The sequence below is a fragment of the Bos taurus genome, chromosome 13 (genome assembly GCF_002263795.3).
Source record: "Bos taurus isolate L1 Dominette 01449 registration number 42190680 breed Hereford chromosome 13, ARS-UCD2.0, whole genome shotgun sequence".
Taxonomy (NCBI): Eukaryota; Metazoa; Chordata; class Mammalia; order Artiodactyla; family Bovidae; genus Bos; species Bos taurus.
Genome location: NC_037340.1, coordinates 79,386,787 through 79,409,071, shown reverse-complemented (window position 1 = coordinate 79,409,071; position 22,285 = coordinate 79,386,787). Strand labels below are relative to the sequence as shown.

Below are 22,285 nucleotides of genomic sequence, written 5' to 3'. Positions count from 1 at the left end.
CTAGGTGTAGGCACCTCAGTCCCTTTATTATTTTTTTTAATTTTATTTTATTTTTAAACTTTACATAATTGTATTAGTTTTGCCAAATATCAAAATGAATCCGCCACAGGTATACATGTGTTCCCCATCCTGAACCCTCCTCCCTCCTCCCTCCCCATACCATCCCTCTGGGTCGTCCCAGTGCACCAGCCCCAAGCATCCAGTATCGTGCATCGAACCTGGACTGGCAACTCGTTTCTTACATGTCAGTCCCTTTATTTTTTAGACCAAAGAAAAGCCAGAATGTTTCAGCCTGAGCTCTCAGAAGAATGCAAAGCAGATAAAGCTTCCCTTCTCCCGGCCTTTCCTTTCCTTCTGCCCGCAGCGGGAGGAAGGCAGGCCGAGCCGTTCCCTCTCTCTCCACGTCAGCTCTCCAGCTTCTAGGAAAATCTTCCCCTGCCGCGGGCCCGGGCATCCCGAGGGCTGCCGCCGGCCTCTGCTCCAACCCCGGTGCAGCGGCGGAGGGCGCCCCGCCGCGGGGGCAGGCTCTCCCTGGAAACTCGCCGTCAGCAGCCCGATGAGCTGGCAGGGAGCGTCCGGGGCTCTCTCCAAATGCCTCGGAAATCTCCCTGTTGGGTCACATTCCGGCTTGGGGGACCCTGGGATTACCAGGGTTCTGGGAGGCAGCCAGTGGCTGATTGGGAGGTAGCAAGATTCAGCACTTCTGAGTTGGAAAAAGCGGCGCCGGGTATTATTTTGGGAACAGTCCGTCATGAGAACCTCCAAGAGCAGATCAGGCAGGCTATGAGAAGCAAGACAATGTATTTTGAAATGAACCAGGCCGGGGAGACACCTCGCTCCTCGCCACAGCCACGGAACGGGGCGTTCTTTCCGCATGAGGTGAACCTTTCCATCGCCTGGAAACGGGGAAAGCCTCTCCAGCTGCCCAGCCGCCTCCCCCGTTCCTGCTTCCCTGCCAACCCCAGCCGAGCATCCCAGCCACCCCCTCGGCCATGTGACCGAGCGAGCGAGGGTCCTCCCCAGCCGGCTGAGAAGGTGGCCAGATGCTCAGGCCGGCCTGCCAGTCATTCGACAAGCCTCGACAGGACCTGGGAGTGTGGTTCCGGAGCCAGGCTGCCACTGTCCAAGTTCACGCTCTGTCTGCTCCTTACTGTTTGAGGACCTTGGGTCTCTGCCACTCAGTTTCCTCACCTGCAAAATGGGGAGAATAGTAGTCTTCCTCCTACAGGATTGTGAGGACCAAATGAATTAGTACGTAAGGAGGCTTGGGAGGGCCTGGCCCATAGACATCACTCGGGAGATATACCATAGGATTATTTACTGAGTACCCACCAATTCCAGACATCATTCCAAACCCCAAGTAAGGCGGGCATGGTCCTCTTTTCCTAATCTAGTGGGGAGATGAGTCATAACCAACTAAACGAACCGATGAGACAATTTTTACATTCTGTTATTCACTCAACAAAACTTTTGGAGGTCCCACCGTATGCCAGGCATCATTCTTGGTGCTGAGAATAAAGCAAAGTCCCGCGCTTGTAGCATTTATATTTTGTTGGGAAGCAAGGGAGACCTCTGATAGAATAGTGAATATGTCATTTATTTGTGGCAAGTGGTAAATGTTCTACCGAAATACAGCAGGCACTGTGATGGAGATTTGTTTGGAGGGGTTGGGCTCCAGGGCAGAGGAGCCGGTTTTGAAGATGAGGGTCATAGAAGAATGTGTTCATAGGGTGACGTTTGAACTGAGACTGAGAGGATCAAAGAAGCCAGCCATGCGAGGTCATGGGACAAAGGGCTCCAGGTGAGGGGCAAGGAGCGCAAAAGTCACCAGGTGGGGCCAGGTAGGGCAGGACAGTGAGGCTGCAGTGGGTGAGCGAGTGGGGGAGGGAGGGAGGTGAGAGAGAATGCGGGGGTCAGGGAGGGTCTTGGAGGCCGCGTGCCAGTTCGCTGACATTCACTGCAGTCTTGGTTCCTTAGGCTTAAAGGAACACGCGTGTGATGTCTCTGTGGGCCTGGAGCAGCTTCTGTGGTTGGCGTGGCTGCCTCACCCGCAGTCTTGCCTGATGGCAGGAGGCCTCTCTCCTCCACCACGCGATCTCACCCAAGCCCTGCACAGTGTGGTGGCCGGCTGCCCCCTGAGGGAGCGAGCCAAGATCTCAAAGCAGAAGCCACACTTCTATAACCTAGCTTAGTGGTCACATACTGCCGTTTGGGGATGTCCTAGTGTCTCGCAGGGTGGGAGGGAGCTGGACAAGAATCGGAATACCCAGGCGGGCACCACCGGGACCTTCTCGGGGGCTGGCTATGACAGCCGTGGTGAGGTACCCGGATTATATTCTAGGAGGGATGAGAGAGCTCTGAAACGGTGTCTTTGGTGGATGTGGGTGCTTGGTAACTGCTGCGTGTGGTGGCAAGATGAGAGCAGCTTTAGTACCTATGTATTTATCGAGTGCTTCCTGCGTGCCAGGCACCATCCTTAGTACTTCATTAGATACACCTCAAGTCCTCACGCCTCCCTAAGAGGTGGATGTAGCTCCATTTTACAGGGGAGGAAGCTGTTGTTTAGTCGCTCAGTCTTGTCTGACTCTATTGTGACTCCATGGACAGTAACCCACCAGGCTCCTCTGTCCATGGGATTCCCCAGGCAAGAATACTGGCGTGGGTTGCCATTTCCTTCTCCAGGGGATCTTCCCAACCCAGGGATCAGACCTGCGCCTCCTGCATTGCGGGTGGATTCTTTACTGCTGAGCCCCTAGGGAAGCCAGAGGAAGCTGAGACGTCCTCAAAGAAACACTATCCAGGGTAAGCCCTGGAGGCCAGTGGAATTACCCAAGAGAGGAGAGCGGAGATGGGAGGGAGAGGAAGTTCAGCTCAGATGGTTCGGGGGCTCTGAGCACTTCTGGAGGCAGAAGCATGGAGTTCAGAGTCGTCAGAGGTCAGAGATGAGGCTGGAAGGGATGGGGGTAAATTGGATAAACCTTTGTAGACTGCCTATGGGATTCTGGACTTTCTGCTGAAGGTAATTTTATATATATATATAATCATATATATTCAGTGGAGCAACTGAGTTGCCACTTGAGAGGCAGCACTGCTTGGTGGGTCAGAACCTGGGCTCTAGAACCGGGTAATTGGGGTTCCAACCTTATCTTTGCCACGTCCTTGCTGTGCAGCCTAGAGCAAATTGCATAACCTCTCTGTGCTGTAGTTTCCTCCTCTGCAAAGTGATAATCCTAGGGTTGCTGAGAGGAGGCAGTGAGTTTCCACCTGCCCCACAGCAAGTACTCAGGCCGCGGTCATGTGGTAAGAGATCTGTAAGCCTCGTCATTCTGTCTTTCGTATGTCGGGGTCTCTCCCACCTTCTGTGTTTGAGACACACGGGAGCCCTGCCTTCCAGCCAGGAAGGGGTTGGCGGTCAAGGTGACTGACGGGTCAGGAGGACCCAGGCTATAAACGTAGCGAGAGGACCCATGGGTGCTCGCCTCGAAGCTGCCCAAGCCCTCTTAAATATTCCTGGTGTTGAATCAGTTGTCTGGGCAGCATCAGTAAGTGATGTCTCAGCAGAAATACCTGTGTTTCTTATTTAGGAGGCTGTCGGAGGGGAGAGATTCTAATAAAAGGCTTCCCCGGTGATTCAAGGTCTCCTTCAGCCCGTGTGCCTGACAGTCTCCCTGGGCCTTTCTCCCCACGGCCACCTGGACGCCTTCTATTTGCTTTGATTCAGCTTCTCTCTTGCTTTTTCCCCATCTGCTGGCTCCTTCCCACCCCAGCTGAGAGCTTCTATTTTTGGGAGTTTTCGTGGATAATTTAGTGGGCGGAAGCTCCCCACCCACCCCCCTCGGAGCATCCCTTAAAAAAAAAAGGGAGAGTGCTTGAGAGAAGTGAAAAACAGTGGGTGGTTCAGTTCAAAAGGACAAAATATTTCTTGCCCTGGCACTGGGAGAGGAAAGAAATTGTCTGAGGAACCGAAGAGCAGCTAAACTAAGAAGCTGAGAGCTGCAGCCCATAAGGGCAAATTAGGTGACTCAGCTGCGACTCCCCCGGCTGCACTCCTTGTAGTATTAATGTGCTTTAAAAGGGAAAAATGCTTAACTGTGACAAAGAGTGGGCTCTATAAAACTGTGCTGAGTGCCAATTCTGTGGAGTTCCAAAAGGCGTCCCCCTCTCAGCAGCGCAGGGCACCTGCGGAGACCGGGCCCGCCCCCGAGGCCTGAGCCTGGGTGGGATGGAGTCTAAAATTATCCCGATAATGAGTCTGGCAGAGGAGGGCCCAGCGTGCCCGTTTCCTGCCTCCCTGCTGGTCTCTGAGACCTCAGCTTCCAGGGAGGCCTCAGGGAGGCAGGGGCATGGTGCCAAGAACACAGGCATTCTGGCCAAACAGAGTCGGGTTCCGATCTGGACTGGCTGTGTGGACGTCAGCGCACAGAGCCTTGGTTTGCTCATCTGTAAACAGGGCTTCCAGCGTCAAGCTCAGTGGGAGTGTGAAACAGGCTAGATGTTGCAGAGAGGATGTGTTAGGCCCTGGATGCAGCTGTGTTTAATAAAGGGAAGCCTGGAGGCAAGGGGCTTCCCTGATAGCTCAGTTGCTAGAGAATCAGCCTGCAATGCTGGAGACTCGGGTTCGATCCCTGGGTTGGGAAGATCCCCTGGAGAAGGGAAAGGCTACCTACTCCAGTACTCGGGCCTGGAGAATTCCATGGACTGTATATAGTCCATGGGGTTGCAAAGAGTCAGACAGCACTGTGCGACTCAGTGGAGGCAAAGGCCATGGACAACAGGGTCAGTCATCCTGCCTTAATGACTACTCAGTCCTTGAGTGTAGGAAGGCGAAAAGAAAACCTACACACACACACCTCCATATATATAAGCAGTATATGTATACAGACATATGTTATATACATTTTAAGCATTTATTATATACTTTAACGTTCTTAGCATCACATCCTAACATCAACCCCGAGGAAGGTGCTCATAGTGTTCCCATTTTACAGACTGGGTAAGTGATCCTGTGGCAGAGCCAAGCCTCTGATTCTAGAGCCTGTACTTTATGCTGCCTCTCAGGTTGCCTAAGCGCCCACCACCCTATAGGACTTTCTGCAGGACAGAGCTCTTCTCTTCTGCTCTGTTCAACCCAGTAGCCACCAGCTACAGGTGGCTTTCTGAGCGCTGGCGATGTGGCTTCTGCATCAAGGAACTTTTAGCTCTCTATTTCATTGTTAATTAAATTTTAAGAGCCCATGTGGCTGGTGGCCACGCTGGCAGCCGGCGCTGGGCTCACCCCTCCCAGTGTCCGCGTTACTCTGCAGGGGACGCAGGCGCAGGGATTTACTGAGGACCCCGGCAGAGCTGGGTTGCTCTTCAAAGGCTGCAGGCGGAGGCTGTCTGCAGTGACGATGGCTTGCAGCCTTACCCCAGAGGCCTGGGCCCAAGAAAGGCAGCTGAGGTGGAGGTTCATTCATGGTCAGGATGATCCACTTGTCTCAGCATGCCCCAAACTTTCCCGGCTTAAAAACTCAAAGTCCTGCATCCTAGAAACCACCTCGACCCCAGGCAAACCGGGGCGGGTGGTCACCCTATTCTTGCCCCCAGATAATGGGGTGCCGGGACCTCAGAGGATGGGTCTTCCTCAGTAGGGTTCCCTGAAAAGAATCTCTTCTCTGACCTCCCTGGCTGCCCTGTGGTGTCTGCCGGGGAAAACCAGCAGGCAAGTCATCTGCCTTCTCTGGGCCTCGGTTTCCCTTGTAGAAAGTCGGGGAGAAGGCTCTCCTACTGGGAGGCTGGCTGCAAGGAGTTCGAGGCAAGGTCGCATGGTAGGTGGGCAGATACAGCTGCTTTTTTAGGGGGGGAACAGTGTTACTCAAGCTGGAGGCCACCCTGCCTGAAGCAGGCTTTGAAGTGAGCTGGGTGGGCGTGGGGGTCTTTGTGGGACCACATCTCCAGCAGGGGTGGTCACGTCCGAGAGCCCACCGAGGCTCCAGTGGGTCAAGGCGTGGAACACAGAGCTGCCCCACCAATGGAGCCAGCCCCTCTCAACGTCCCTTCAAGGTCTGTAAGAAAGTGTGGAGGCGCTGATGAGTCAGCAGCCTTGGTGCTACCCAAAGTTTTATCAGTGCCCACGACAGGGTCTGAAATGGCCATTTGCAAAGTCGGCTTTATCTGGGGGGCCCCCAATTTCCCACCCTGTGCACAGGGGGAGAGGGAAAACCAGGCTGAGTTCAGAAAGAGCATTCTGACAGCAGCACCTCCCCCAGCCCTCCTCCCTTCCGGGGTCCCCGGCCTGTTGACGGGGGCCACGCGTGGCATCCCACAGACCATCCTCTGGAGGCTGCGCAGAGTTCATGACATCCCTTCCCTTTATTTTCCTGTTTATTCAGAGCATGTGTAAACACATGCGTTGCCTGGTTTCCGGCGTCTCTTTGGCCATTTCATTATTGCTGGAGCCTCTGAGCATCACTGGAAACCTTGGGTTTTCTAAATGAATCTAAAAATAGACCTCTTTGAAAAAAAATCTTGGAGAGTTGACACAAGGCACCGTTATTTATTTCTTTTCCCTCCTCCCCTCCCCCCCTCTCTTCCCACACTTCCCTCTTCCTCCGCATCAGTCCTGAGCACAAAAATTCTGGGCAGCCGGGTGTCCCCAGGGACAGGGAAGGGCCCCCTTGGTCAGTGTCCAGGGGCCCTTGGACCCCCTGAGATGTCCGTGTGAGCCCTGGGCGACATGCTCTGAGAGGCGCCCGCTTGGAAGACGGGGGTCGCGGGGCTGGGGGGCGCTTGGGAGCCTTGGGCAGGGTTTATGCAAAGCTGCAGCGGGCGAGGGAGGCGGTGGCCGGGGCGATCCTTGCGAACGGCCGCCTGGAGCTCGGGCAAGACCGACTTGGACACTCCCACGCCCCCACCCCCTTCCCCTCGCCGTCGCCCGCATCGCTCCGTCTCCCTGACTTTTCTCCGCGAACAATCAGGGACTTGTGCTGGCGGCCGAGGGAGCCACGGAGCTGGCTGGCCGCGGAGCGGGCGACGTCATGGATTCCTGAGTGTGAAGTTTGCAGGAAAGCCCTTAGTTTTGGAGATGGACGGGATCCAGCGGTTTCCATGGCGCTGGATAAACAGGAGGAAACAGTGAGGGAATCCCGTTATTTTACTGCATTGAAAGCCTATAAACACGGAGCGCGGGGAAGGAAGTCGCGTTCCCTCTCGAGTAAGCCCGAGCGCCGAGCCGCGCCGACTCCGCCGCGCCGGGAGCCGGGAGCCGGGAGGCGGGAGGCGCGCAGCTCCCGGGCCGCTCGCAGGCGCCTCGGCCAGGGCAGCCCCCTGAGCATGCTTTAGAGAGGACGGCGCCCCCCAGGCTCCGGGTCTGCCCCCGCAGAGCCCTCTCAGCCCGCGCGCCGAGCCCCCGTCCCCTCCAGATGCAGAGAGAGGCTGCGCTGAGACGGGGGCACTGCGAGCCCCTCCGCGCCATGGGGTCTGTGGACCAAGGTAACTGCCCCCCGCCCCCGTTCCGGCCGCTTCCTCCTCCCGCCTCTCGGCCCTTTTCCTTCTGCTTCTCCCCAGCCAGCGCTTTCGGCTGCCGGCGGAGGTCGCGGGCAGGCCCGGGGACTCCGCTTTCCCAGGGCGCACAGGTAGCGTGGCCCGGAGGACGGGCGCCCCCACCCTGGCTAAGGAGGGGGGTCGGGGGCGCCGACTTGGGACCACCTCGCGCGGGGGCAGCGAAGCGTCCCCAGGCGGGATTCCTTCCCGGGGCCAGCCTGTCAGAAGGATGGTCCCTTCCGTGGGACACCCGGAGGGATTCTCGCTACTAACCGCGGGCTGCTTAACCATTTCCGCGCTGGGCTTTGGGAGCAGATGTCAGCGGTATTATTATTATCATCATCATCATCATTATTTAGCTTTTTTTTTTTTTTTTCTTTAGGAGAACAGGCTTGGTACTTTACTATCTAGTAATGAAGGCTTTACTTTTTAACAGAGCCGCAGATGCTCTGGGACATTTAAACAATTTTCTTTCTCGTTTTTGTTTTTTTTTTCCTCCCTGATGTGCCTAGTGGATTCAGTGTTCCAGTTCCCCCTTTAAAGTGCAATGTACCATCAGTTTGTTTCGCGATCTGATTACACTCTCCTTTCCGTGTTTCTGTCTCTTTTCCCCCTCCTCTTGGAGTTCACCCTGGAATCATACTACTTAGATCTTACGGGAGGGGCTTAACCTATACGAATATGATATGAAAATGTCCCATCTGGTTTGGGATTGTGGAGGGGTTTTGGCTGTCCACCAACCCACCGGACTTGAAAAGTAGAAATTAGGCGATGGGATGTGTTTTTCGGAGGCCAGTCCCGGGAAAAGTGGGGGGCATGGCCCGGAGGGCAGGGCTGCAAGAGTTAAATGAAATAAATATGCGTAGGAGGAGTTAGCCTCGTGTCATAAAATCAGAGTTGAATGTAGGTTTTGTGCTCTGCGTGGCTGATTAAAGTTCTAGGGGGGAAGAAATGACAATTTCTGTAAATAAACCTGAGGGGCTATTTTTTTTTTTTTTGAAAACCGGAGTGGGGCCAAATGCCTTGGGTTAGGTAAATGGTGTGCTTTGCCACAGTGGACTCAATGACATATTTTTAGCTGAGTTGCACTTTTGAAAGCAAGACCCTGCCAACACGGGACGTTTTAACTGGTATCAGTTTATCCTGTCCTCGGCTGGTGGTCAAGCCTATGACATAATGACCAAAATCATTACTAATATCGCATCACCTGTAAAAGGGGTGCTTTGAGACAGGGGACAGATACATTAAGGATGGGAATGGGTTTTTACTGCCATGCCATGTATACTGAAAGGCAGTGTTTGATGTTATGATGTGGGGGTGGGGGACAGACAAACGCCAAAATTAAGTCTGTTTGGAAGAAGAGGGTTGGGAAGAGACTTCTGTTTTACAGTGTGATCTCACGCGAGCCTCACCTCTGCTCCAGGTTTGTGAACTTGGTCCTCTCTCCAGGTTTGGAAGTGTGTGGGTTTTGTGTGTGCACATGCATTGCCTCACCTCCCCAGCCCACGCTCGTGTGTCCAGGGACTGTAGAACGTGCATGCTAGTGTGTGTCCACATGTGGGAGACAGGGCACCGAGTTGTTCCCGGCAAACGACTCTTGGCATGCCAAAGCGACTGGGCACACAGGCTGCAATTCCAGGCTTCAGAGACAGTTGGCATGAGAGGCGCTTCGACTGTGCCCGCATCGGGGTCTCCTGAGGGAAACCCAAATGGCCCTTCACACTCAAACACCACCAGGAGCAGAGGGGCAGATCTCAGGGTGCTTGCAGATGGGCGGGGTCATTAAATAGCAAATAGAAGTATTTGCATGGTAAGAAAATGCCGACCTTGCTGTGCAGTTTTGGGCCGAGGCTCTGGGAAAAACTGAAGATCCGAAAGAGGTGTGTTCAGTTTTATCTGCAGTGGGATGATGGAAACTATTTCAGGAATAAACAAACTCAGGGTGAGCTCTGCTCACTCCCAGACGCAAATTCCCTGCCTTCTGCCTGGCTTAGAATTTCTGCTTCACTGCATTGCAGCTGTGTGATCTTGGGTGAGCAACTTAAACTCTCTGGGCCTCAGTCTCCACATCTGTAAAACGGAGCCAATAATAATGTCTCGCTTAAAGAAGGTTGTGAGAATCAGTGAGGTGGCACACGTAAAGCATCTAAAATGCTGCCGTGCTTATAGTCAACACTGGATAAATACCCTGTGATTCCTATTAAATGCAAAACAGTAACATATTGATATAGAAACTGGATTTCATGGCAAAATTCTTTGAAGAGTCACAGTACCTTAAACCTCTCAAGAGACTCTAACTTCTTGAAGCTTCACAGTGACACAGGTTGGGCTAGGATTAGGGTTTGCCAAGCTTCCATTTCCTCGTCTGTAAAAGGGAATAATGACAGTGATGACCTCATGGGGAGTCATGAGCATCGTATGAAATCATGCGTATAAAGCACTTAGCTCTGTGTTTAACATGCGCTTAACACATACTGGCTGTTATTATTTTCTGACAGTTGAGGACTATGAGAACCAGCTCTGCCCAGGATCACAACCCAAGTTTGTAGCACAAAGCCCCAGCACCTGGCAAGGTCTCTGTCGCCTTCCGCGGGGGTGAGAGAGCGTTACCAGCGCTGACTGGGGGCGGCAGGGCTGGGGGTTTGACGCGTGTGAAGCCTCTCATCGTCAGGGCTGGAGGAGGGAGTGAAGCGCAGAGCGGGCAGGGGCCACTCGAGCACTACCCGCAGGCACGCGGCAGCGGCTGGGACTCGGACCCAGGCTCTCGACCACGCGCTCTGCTGCCTCTGGAACTTACTGCTGTTATCATTGGGTATCGCACTGTTCGGCGGATGAGGACACCGAGGAAGGCCAGACCCTTGTCCTGGCCTCTTTTGCCAACATTGTGTTGGTCCTTACCATATCCTGGAAGAGAGAGAAGTCTGTGTGAGGAGGGTGGTATGGAGGGGACAAGCATCCTTGATGGAGACGGGGCAACTGAGGCAGCCTCTGATTTGTCCCGGGTGGAGGGTGAGTCAGGAAGAGCGCCTCGCTTTGCCTCAGGAGCACCATCTCTCCACTTGCACTAGAGGACTAAATGTCCCTGGACGGCCAGGGGCTGTAAAGCCAGTATTGCTTTCTTCCCACGCAGAACTCAGACCCGCTCCAAGAGCCCCCAGCTCCTGGCTGAGCCCCTCCCTGGCTACCCAGTCTGTGCCTCCTCCACAAAGACCTTGGGCTTTTCCTTTTCTTCCCAGAAGTTCAGAGAGAAGCACTCATTTCCCCAGATGCTCCTGCCTTTATCAAGAACCTTTCTTAGGTCAGCGGAGGACAGGGCCAGGTCCTCCGGTTCTGTGACTCTGTGGTGGATCCCAGTTTCTATATCCAAGTCGCCAGCAGCTTAGGATCTGAGTGAGAGGTTCAAACCTTGGCTCTGCCACTTGCTGGCTGCGTGACCTCATGCAAGTGATTCACTCTCCTGTGCCTCAGTTTCCCCACATTTAGAAAAGTGTTAGTGATGTTGTCTGGGGTGTTGGTTACTATATGTAGGAACTGAGTATCAACCAATCAGAATGCCAGGAGCAATGTCCCAGGAGCCTCCCCTCCTGGACCAGACTTTAACCCTTCATTTACCGAATTGTAGGGAGGGTCTAAGATAGTGAATGGCAGGGGAGGCTGGCGTGCTGCAGTTCATGGTTGCAAAGAGTCAGACATGACTTAAGACTGAACGACAACAATCAGGGAGGGTCTCGGGCTTCCCCGGTGGCTCAGCAGTAAAGAATCCGCCTGCCATTCAGGAGATGCGGGTTCCGTTCCTGGGTCGGGAAGATCTCTTGGAGGAGGAAATGGCAACCTGTTCCAGTATGCTTGCCTAGAATATCCCAGGGACAGAGGAGCCTGGCGGGCTACCGTCCACGGGGTTGCCCTCGTCTGTAAAAGGGAATAATGACAGTGATGACCGACGTGTCAAGAGTCGGACACGACTTAGCGACTAAACAACAAAAACCGTAACAGGGAGGGTCTCAAGGCCGCAGAGGCCCCTGGAGGGAATGACGGATCGTTTACCAGTCTAAGGAGAGTTCCAGTCTTTCAGTAAGCAGCATGAACCTCAAACTACTCAGTTAATAAGTGCTGCTATTATTATTGTATAATTCATTAATTCAATATTTATACACCCCAAATCCAACCTAAAAACAATAGTTGCCGAGTGCTTCCCACACATGTTCTCATTGGCTAGCTCTCACTACACACACGTGTGATTGAGTATTTCGGCTCTGACCTCGAAGAAGCAGAGCAGGTTACTCTTTTTGTTCCTTTGCTGGATGAGGAATTCGAGACTCTGACCGCCCAGACTGGACGGGGGCCCTCCTGTGCCCCGCAGGCCCCCACCCTGCCCTCTCCTATCCTATGCGCCTCACACTGATGGTCGTTGTCCATGACACGTCTGCATCCTCCTCCAGAACTGAACACCAGGAACCAGAGGCGTCAGCTGTCTCATTCACTCCGGGGGCCCCAGCGCCTGGAATGTGCCTGACACTCAGTGGGTTTTCAGTACTTTTGTTCCGTGGATGGAGGAATGAATGAATGACGCACAGTAGGGTCGCTTGACCTGTTGGGGCCACAGAATTAAGACTTAAATGCCGAAGCACCGCCGCCGTCCTCTGGCTCACTCGTTCTGCCTCTTTTTGACCATGACGGTGGTTTTGACTTGCGCGTTCTCCCACCAAGCGCTGGTGACCTAAGCAGGCTTCCTTATGGGTCATCAGCAGGCCCACGCTTTCACGCTGTTGTCTGGAATGAGTCAGTTCCCAACAACAATAACGACCGTGACAGCCGCCACCGCTTCCCGAGCGCCCTGGATTTGCCAGGCACCGTCCCAGGGCTTCTCCACCGCCACCGCGTTGGCTCCCACCCAGCCCCATCTTGGACAGGGAGGGGTGCCCTCTGCGCCCGGGGCACATCGCTGGTGGCAAAGCTCGGAAGCAATCCCCTTGCACCCTGTTGCTCCTCGTTAGGGATGGACAGTCATCGCAAAGAGGGCATCTGTTTTCCCCACCAGACTGTATATACTGTAGGGCCGAGCAGTGACAGACATTATCTTAGCGGATTCTCCCAAAATAACCTGACTGGTTGGAATTGAGTATGATCCTCCCATTTCAAGAAGAGGAAACCAAGACGGGGCCTGGTCAAGGCATTCAGAGGGCAGCACCGATTCGGAAAGCTCTGTTTTTAAGGGTTGCCCAGTCCTGCCTCCGGAGAAGGCAATGGCACCCCACTCCAGTACTCTTGCCTGGAAAATCCCATGGATGGAAGAGCCTGGTAGGCTGCAGTCCATGGGGTCGCTAAGAGTCGGACATGACTGAGCGACTTCACTTTCCCTTTTCACTTTCACGCATTGGAGAAGGAAATGGCAACCCACTCCAGTGTTCTTGCCTGGAGAATCCCAGGGACGGGGGAGCCTGGTGGGCTGCCATCTATGGGGTTGCACAGAGTCGGACATGGCTTAGCAGCAGCAGCAGCAGTCCTGCCTCTGCTGCTTCTTGCAGCAGGATCGCCCGCCCGGTCAGTGAGCTGGGTGGGCTCACGGTGGGGCTCTCTCCTGCCTTCCACCTGCCTCTCTGGGCTGCTGAGGAGCTTCTGGCGGCCCCATCCCTTCCCTGTCCAGCTGGGACCTGCCAGTAGGGACCCATTTCCTCAGAGCCTCTCTTGTTGGCCACATCTCCGCCTTGCACTTCTTTGCCCTGGGCTGCCAGGGTGCCTGTGTCCGGTGCCACAGCTGCTGTGGGAGCAGGTCCGGGCTGCCCAGTTACCCCTTGGCGCCCCCCAGTCCTTCCCTTGGCCTTGGCCTGAGCCAGTCTTTCCACCCCGGGGTCCCTGCTCCCTTTTTTTTCCCACATTTTTCTTCAAGGCCCAACTCATTCTTACCTCCTCTTAGAAGCCGCCTTGACCATTTAATTCATTTTCATCATTTCAAGCATCTCCGATGTACCGGTTGCCCTTCCACAGGCTGGGGATAAAGTGAACAAGACTGAGGGTGTCTGTCCTCACAAGGCAAACCTCAGGGCAGCCACCCAGGAACATCCAAGATAAACTGGAATGGTGTTAAGGGCTAGAGACCATACTAGGAGCACAGAGCTGCGAAGGTCTTGGTTTATACATGTGTGTGCTGCGTGGGTGTTTGAGTTTCCTGTGGCTCCAACACAAATTACCGCAAGCCGGGTAGCTTGAAACAACAGAGATCGATCTATTCTCGCACAGTTTCAGAGACTCAACGTGTGAAATCAAGGTGTCAGGGCTGTGCTCTCCGGAGGCGCAGGGGCACGACCCCTCCCTGTCTCTTCTGGACCCCAGTGGTCCCTGGCGGTCCTCGGTGTTCCTTGGCTCCTAGCTGCGTGTCTCCACTCTCCGTCTCTACCTTGACATGGCCTTCTTCCTGTGTGCGTCCTCTCCTCCTCTTACAAGGATGCCAGCCATTGAATTTGAACCCTTAGCTCTGAGGACCTCATCTGGACTTGATCATATCTGCAAAGACCCTCTTGCCAAATAAGATCACAGCCACCAGTTCTTGAGGTTAGGACTTGAGCGTATTTGGGGAGAGGATGTAATTCAACACACACTCGCGGGGATAATTCACACTCGTGGGTCCCTTCCTCTTTAGAGATGTCTAATTCTTTGACCTCTGAACAGTGAGGGATCTGTCTCTACAGTATCTCAGGCGGAAGGAACAGTGAGCCCCAAGGCCCAGAGGAGAGAGCTGCGCTTGGGATAGTCAAGGAGCAGCCAGTCCCGTGTGGCTGAAACAGAAAGGGAGGGAGGAGAAGTGTGATACAAATAGAAAGATGGGGGAAGCAGGCCAGGGCGGGACCCAGCAGGATTTTGCGAGCAGTTTGAAGTTCATTCTTTGAAGTTCATTCTCATGGTAATGGGGAGGCCCTGGGGAAATCAGAAGTCACTGAGGGTGTGAGTTGCTGAGTCTTTTCAGAGAATCACACTGACCATTAAGTGGGAAACCTCTCCCAGGTAACAGGGGATGCTTAGAATACAGGTGGGAGGTGACTGCAGAGGCCTGGGCAGGGATGAAGGGCTGGGGCCAGTGTGGGGAGCAGGGAGTGGGGAGGAGTTGGTGTTTTCCTGTCTGCAGAGACTTCTCCTTTTTGGTTTCCAAACTGTGCTCCCTTGAGTCCTGGGGCTGCGAAGCGGTGGTCCCTATCTTTGGCCCTCAAGGGCACTTGCCATCAATTTTGTGAGTAATACGGGCCTCTTCCAGTGGGTCTCCTCTCGGCCCAGCCTGGACTCCCCCGGCCGCCCCTCCTTCCCTCTCTGCTATCACCAGGAGTCAGAAGGCTTCTCTCAGTGTTTCATCTTAGTCCAAAAACGTCCCTCAGCGCATCCACCCTGAGCTAATAACCCAGGAACACTGTGACTCAGTAATGAGTATCAGACTGCTGTGGGACAAAACCACTTCCGTGGTGGCATGTGTGACTTCGAAAGTAACATCACGACCTGCTCCATGCCTTAGTTTCTTGAGCTGAGCAGCGGGGGTGACGGTAAGCGTCACACGTGGCGGAAGCCGGGAGGCTTGCAGATCAGGTCTGTGCTGCTCTCGGTGTGGACACAGTGATCAGTGCCTGTTAGCTGCCATTTTCACTATTATTTTAGGGTTTCAGAGTCCAGTTGTTCGTTTTCTTCAGCCTACTAACCGACAAGGGCTTCCCTGGTGGGTCAGTGGGAAAGAATTTGCCTGCCAATGCCAGAGACTCGGGTTGGATCCTTGGATTGGGAAGATCCCCTGGAGAAGGAAATGGCAACCCCCTCCAGTATTCTTGCCTGGGGAATCCTATGGGCCTGGTGGGTAGAGTCCATGCAGTGGCAAAGAGTCAGACAGGACTTAGCGACTAAACAAGAACAATTAACCTACAAGAGTCCTTCCTGATTGGGATAAATCGACTTTCTTCTAAGTCTTTGGGGTCTCTTCTGAATGACCTAGCTCAGTCACTCAACCAGTGAGTTCAGAGGGGTTTGTGGAGGCACAGGCTAGGTGGTACGGAGAATATCCAAGATATATAAGGTGTACTCATTTACACTCGAAAGAGAGGCACAATCGTGTGTGAAACCATTCACATGCAAAGGAACTAAAAGTTTCAATGAAGTCTACTGATTGTGTTGATAGAGGAATTTAAGAGGGAGGCCCTGTGGTCTTTTGGGAGGGGAGGGTGGGAGATGCTCTGGGGTGTGGCTGTGCTGGAGGGAGGCTGGAGGCTTCCGGATCCCTGAGGTCAGCTTGCTTGTCCGCATCCCTCTCTGACTTCATAGATTATGGACTCGACATAGATGCTTGAGTCTGCAAGAGTAGGCAGGAGAGAGGATGGATATGGGAGCCCCAACCCTGGGGGTGCGGTCATCTGGGGAGACGGCCGGGTGACAGAAGGGTGACGGTGGACAGAGGGAGACGGCAGACAGTTAAGAAATAGTTCTGGGGTTGGGCAAAGGCTAACCAATGTTCCATCCCCCAGCTAACCAGCCCTCTGCTGCTGCCATTAAGGCTCTGATTCAGTGGAAGGCGAAGCTCCCCTGGCAGAGGGATGGTGACACCTCCTGCTTAATTAAAGGCAAGAACCGCAGTTTAAGGGCTAGATGAGTGTGCTGACCGTGCTCTCCCGTGAAATGTCAGTTCCATAAGGCGGAAGGGAATGTGCTGCGGAAGCAAGGGATGAAGAGAACAGACAAAGCCAGGACAAAGTAGGTGAGCAGGGACCAGGGCGGACGAGTTGAGGGCCCGGAGACCAGGGTCTGGTGCCCACATGCCCACAGGGTGGATGGGGGCAGCGGGTGGGGCGGTGGTGACCCGAGAGCGGTAGAGTCACCTAGAAGCTTCTACTCAGCCCCAGGTGGCAGGGCCACAGGGAGCACAGGTCCCGTGTGGCCTGGTCTTCCCGTTGTGGGGAGCCATCAGACACTTGAAGTTTTAAATGAATACTCTCAATTAAAAAAAAAAGTTCAGATTTAAAAAAAAATTACGGGGCAGGCCAGACATAATATGCCTGCAGGATGGGTTTGGCCTGGGACCACCGCTGCTGTGCTGTGGGGTGTCTCCTTACAGTCCACACCTCCATTTGGGTTCTGGCTTTTGGTAGATCCCTGTTTTCCTGGAGCTTTAACCCTCTCTGCCTGCCTGGTAGTAATGAGGCGGGGTGGTGGGGGGTGGCGCCAGTTTCAACAAACTGCCTTCCGCTGCAATCTTCTCCTGGAAATTATCTTTCTTACAGCAGAGAAGTCCTGTCCAGGCTTTGAAAGATGGTGTTGATTGTAGGTTGGAGTGAAAGCCAAGTTTGAAAGTGTCTTGTGGTTCCCCCAAATCATGAGGTCACCCCTGAAAACTGGCTTTGAGGGGAGGCAACGTGGTCACCCCTGAAAACTGGCTTTGAGGGGAGGCAACGTGGAAGGGGACGCCAGGACACTCAGTGGTCGAAATATTTTAGAAATTGAAATTGATGCAAAGGGACTTTGTGGTTACAAATCTGCCTTCCACTGCAGGGGGTGTGGGTTTGATCCCTGGTCGGGGAACTAAGATTCCCATATGCTACAGGGCAAAATAGTAAATACAAAAAAATTGATGCAAAAATCTACGATGAACCAAAAATAGAAAAAAAATTTAAGTAAAGACAAGATCTTTATTATTCATTTTTCCTTTTACCTCAGGGTCTAGGATGGGTCCACACAGCACTGATACTGACCCTGTCTTTATTCCAAGTGTAATAGTTTGCTTAACATAGATTTTCTTTGTATTTATTTTTATTTTTAAAACATGTCTTATGAAAGCATAGTGTATTTGACTATTGAGGTTTTTGGTTCCCTCTTGAATTTTGCCTCACTTGCTTCACTCTGGTTCCAGTTCTGAAGGAGTCCAATGCATCCATCTGTAAATTAAAATATTAGCATCTCAAGTGATAATCCCCGGATGTACTTAAATTGAGGGGCGGTCCTTTCTGGGATCTGGGAGAGCTCCTACTTTTCCGATTAAACACATTTCGGGGCCTACATTTTCTAGTTAAGCTTTTCTTACGATGGGGTCGTCGGGATGGTGGGGTTTGGGCTGAGAACAGCCCGTTAGGGCTGGCTTTGTAGTCCGCAGGGCCTAGCATAAGAGAAAATTCTCAGCCCCTGGTTCAAATATTGCTAAGAATTTTAAGATGGTGGTGGCAGGGTGTTAGACCTTGTGGTCCTCTGGGTGCAGGGCCCTGTGGGCTAGCACAGGTTGAACCCATGAAATTGACCTTGGCTGCTGCTCAGGTTAGCACTAGAGCCTCCTGGACCCCCAGCTGGAACGGGGCCTCAGGTATGAGCTGATTTACTGGCCCCCATTTTACAGATAGAAGAACTGAGGCACAGAAAGGCCAGCTGACTTGCTTAAAAGTCACAGAGTGATTCAGAGGAAGCACTCGGATTGGATCCTGGGCCCCCATTCTGTGATCTTCCTGATGGTACCACAGGGTCACCCCAACCTCGGCCAAACAATGATCTCTTCATGCCTGTGGGTGCCATTGACCTCCAGGAAGTTCAGCTTGGAAGAGGAGGCAGCGACTGGATTCAAATCCATCAGTGTTGTTATAATGACCCCAGGAATCTATTTCCTATACCAGAGCATATTTTTTTATAAGTCATTTTTTTTTCCTTTTGAAAAAGAAAAAAAGCATGTACAGGCAGAATTTCCCTGAAGCCACTGAGTCAGATGAAATGTTATTTACATAAAAATAATTACAGGTGTCATAACCATGCTAGAGGCTGGGCCACCAGTTGTGCAAAACACCAGCTTTCCGGACATCCCTGACAAGTCCCATGAAACTGAGGCAACCAGGGACTCAGGTTCGCCTCTCGATGCCACTTCGTGTTCTGAGAGATCTCTCAGGGTGAGCTCTGTTGGGCACTGTCCTTCATCCAGTCCTTCGGCTTCTTCTTCGAGAGTGCCCACCGTGCCCTGGGAACGCTTCCAGGATCTGGGGCTACAGCTGGACTTGCCAGATTAAAGTACAGAATATCCAGTGAACTTTGAATTTCAGGCAAATGATGAATGCGTTTTTAGTTTCAGTATGTCCCATACAATGTTGGGGGACATATTGAGCTAAAAAACATAAGCGTGCATTGTTGTCCAAAATCCAAATTTAACCTAGTGTCCTGTGTTTTTGTTCACTATATCTGACAGCCCTGGAGACAGCAGTCAATAAAACAAACCTTCTTGGTCTTGTGGGGCTTACAGTCGATTGAGAAGAGGCAGAAAAGATGAGCAAGTGCACTTATGAATAAATATGCTGCCAAGATAAGGGCTTCGAGGAACACAAAGCAGGGTCAGGGGACGGAGGAGGCCAGGGGGTGCTATTTTTATTGGGATGATCGTGGAAGTTCTCTCTGAGGAGCTGACATTTGAGCTGAGGAATGAACAAAGCAAGGAAGTGACATTTATCAGTGTGAATAGTAGGTGCAAAGGCCCCAGGGTAGGGCCACGCTTGGTATTTTCAAGGAACAGCTGGACAATTGAGGAGTGGGTGGCAGAAGGAAGTCAAAAGAAGGGACCGTGGCCAGAGATGATGCCTAAAGGGGGCTGGCGTGGGGCAGCTGATCTAGGAACCTGTCGGTCAGGGTGCTTGTGTGTCCCTCCCTGACGCCTACGGGAGCCTCTGCCCTCATCTCGTTACTTCCATGTTGGCCCTTACAGGGATCCCTTTCAAAATATCCCTTTGGCTGCTCCATGTCAGGGCCGGCGTGGAAGTGACGAGGCCAGGGAGGACAGTCATCAGGATGACAGATGATGTGCACTAGGCTTGCCGGGGTCGGAGGCGGAATGGTGAAGCTGGTGAAACGTGATGGGATTTGGGGTTTTTTGGTTTGCTGAGGGGGTTGCCTGTGGGTGTGAGCAGAGAGAAATAGAGGACTTGCTCATTGGTTTTCGGTGGGAGAAAGTGATAAATGGGAGGGTGATCTGGCTGGGAACTGTGGGAGAGGAGCAGTTTCAGACGATAAGTAGGTTGGTTTGGACAGGTGTGCTCCACGGCGCCTGCTGGGTGCCCAGATGCAGCTGTTGAGTGGACGGTGAGACAAGTCCACTGCTTAGTCGCTCTGTCCTGTCCACCTCTGTGACCCTTTGGGCTGCGGCCCACTAGGCTCCTCTGTTCATGGGATTTCCCAGGCAAGAATACTGGAGCAGGTTGCCATTCCCTTCTCCAGGGGATCTTCTCAAACCAGGGATCAAACCCATATCTCCTGTGTCTCCTGCATCACAGGCAGATTTTTTAACCGGCTGAGCCATTGGGGAAGCCCTGGGAGAGGTAGAGACTGAGGCTAAAGATAAGCTTCATACCAGAAGGGGGAAAGGAGCACAGAGCTATGTGTTGGCCGGGGTTGGGGGGGTCCTTCCAGGGCCTTCTTGAAGGGGCCTCAGCACTCAGAGTCTCCTGGGGTGGGGTGGGGTGGGGTGGGTGGGAGAGTTGGTATACTCTGAGTATTTGTATTCACTTGCAATCAGATTATGCTGCCTTTTTAAAGAGGCAGCCGGCAAGAGGAAAAGAGAGAACTCAAGGGTGAACTAGAGGGTGAGAGTGTGCTTCCGTTGCTTCCTGTCCTCCCCACGGCCCGCACTCCCATTGTCTCTTGCCTGGATGGCTGCATGAACCTCCTAATTGGTCTTCTTGCTGTAAACCTCATCACCTTGCAGTTTCTTCTCCACCCAGAACCCAGAGCAACCGATTAAAACCCCAAATGTGGTCTTGTCACGTACCTGCCTAAATGCACTTCAGTCATTCCTCATTGGTCTTAGGTCCAAAATTCTCCATGAAGGCCCCACTAATCCCCCAGCCTTACCCCACACCATCTTCTGGTCCGTCCCCTCCAGTCTTTTCTCGGTTCTTCCTGCCTCTTCCTGCCTCAGGGCCTTTGCACATGCTTTCCCAGCTGGCTGTTAGTTCTTCCCCTCACTCTTCGCTGGCTACCTTCTGCTCAGCCTCCTGTTCTCAGCTCAAGCATCACCTCCCTAAGGAAGCCTTTCTTGAATTCCGTGTTGACATTATTGTTGTAGCCTCTGTCCTGTCGTCTGCTCTCCTTTCATGGCACTTGTCTCAGTTTGTAATTATACACTAGAGTCAGTGCTTTTGAGTGGAGCTGAAATCCTGGGCCAGGATCAGACGTGTGCTAGGATTTGCAGACCCTCAGCAGCCTCACTAACCTCCCATTGCACTTCTGTTGGGGAGCCCAGAGGAAAGCTCAAAGGCCAGGGCCTCCACAAGGTCAGCGGTGGGGCAGAGGGCAGGTTGACAGAGCTGCACCGTTGGGGCCTGCATCCCAGCCTGCGCTCCTGGAGTGGCCTCTGAATGCATAAAGGTCATGCATTATGCTCCTTGCTTCTAACAGCACAAATTATTTATTTTGGAATTGAAAATATGCCATCCCCCAACTCAAGCCCCAGCTTTCAGAGTGGCCTGTAGAGAAGAAAACGCTCTCACTTCCCAGCGCTCTAGCAGAAACTCTGTTCTGGGTCAGGACCTAGTCTGAACCCCTTCCCTTTAAGAGCTCTGATTTGGCGCAGATTCCAGATTCTAGAAACTTAAAAAATATTTCTACTGTTCAGAGGAACAACTGAGGCAGTTAGAGTATTATTGCCAGGTCTTGAACCGTTCTCACAAGGCAGTCTATCAAAGGGATGGTGATTTTACCTTTACTATGTCATCTTATTATTGGCTGTCTCAGGAGGATGTCAGTTGGGGGTAAGAATTTAGATTTTTGCCCAAACAATGGGGTGGCCAGATTAAGTCTTAGAGAAGAGGGTCCTTAAAGACAAATATAAGGATCTTATATACACAAGGACAGTCAGACTCTTTTATCCATCCATCCATTCACCCGTCCATCCATCCGTCATCCATCCATCCATTCACTCTTCCACCCACCCACCCATTCATCCATCATTCATCCATCCACTCTTTCATCATCCATCCATCCATCATCCATCCATTCATCATCCATCCATCCATCCATCCACTCTTCCATTTCATCCATCCATCCATCTGTCACCCAAACATGCACTCATCCATCCATTCATCTATCTGCACATCCACACACCCGTTGTACATAAAGCTGTGAATGAATCAATCATGACCCCTGCCCGAGTGGATCTCACAGGCTAATGGAGATAAAAATGCTCTGATTGGCCAAGCCTGGGTCATTTGTACACTTCTTTGCCAGGGTAGTATGGGACAACTGGGTCGATAATTTACCAGAATTGCATCATCAAGAGTAGTTTCCCAAAGGAACACACTGGGGTGTTGTTATCAGAAGCAGGGGGGAATGACGCCAGGTACGCAGAATCAACAGATGTCCTCTAGATTAGAGGCATTTAGTCATCATGGCTGGAGGGATGAAAAGAGACCAGTGAGGATGACACTAGCTTCTCCTTGTCTGTAGCACAAGGACAGGCTGGTCCCTCTGATTTTCCCTGGCTAAATTTCAGGGTTTGGATTCTGAGTCCTGTCACAGGGACCCGAGAGCATCCATCTCTTTCTGGATCATTCTGTTGTTTGGTCGCTCAGTCGTGTCTGACTCTTTTGCAACCCCATGGGCTGTAGCCCGCCAGGCTCCTCTGTCCATGAGATTCTCCAGGCAAGAATACTAGAGTGGGCTGCTATTTCCTTCTCCAGGGGATCTTCCCCACCCAGGGATCAAACCCATGTCTGCTGCATTGGCAGGCAGATTCTTTTGCCACCCGGGAGGCCCCTCCTTCTGGATGCTTGGGCTCTCAGCAGTC

General features: G+C 52.7%; 1 protein-coding gene across 1 annotated transcript in view; it reads left to right on the top strand.

Moving 5' to 3' along the window:
- The first annotated feature begins 7,234 nt into the window (after positions 1-7,234).
- The window catches only part of NFATC2 (nuclear factor of activated T cells 2), a 160,187-nt gene continuing 145,136 nt past the window's right edge, over positions 7,235-22,285 (top strand). The window contains exon 1 of the mRNA XM_005215066.5: positions 7,235-7,470. The gene's annotated coding sequence lies outside the window, so the exon portion shown is untranslated. The remainder of the gene's footprint in view (positions 7,471-22,285) is intronic.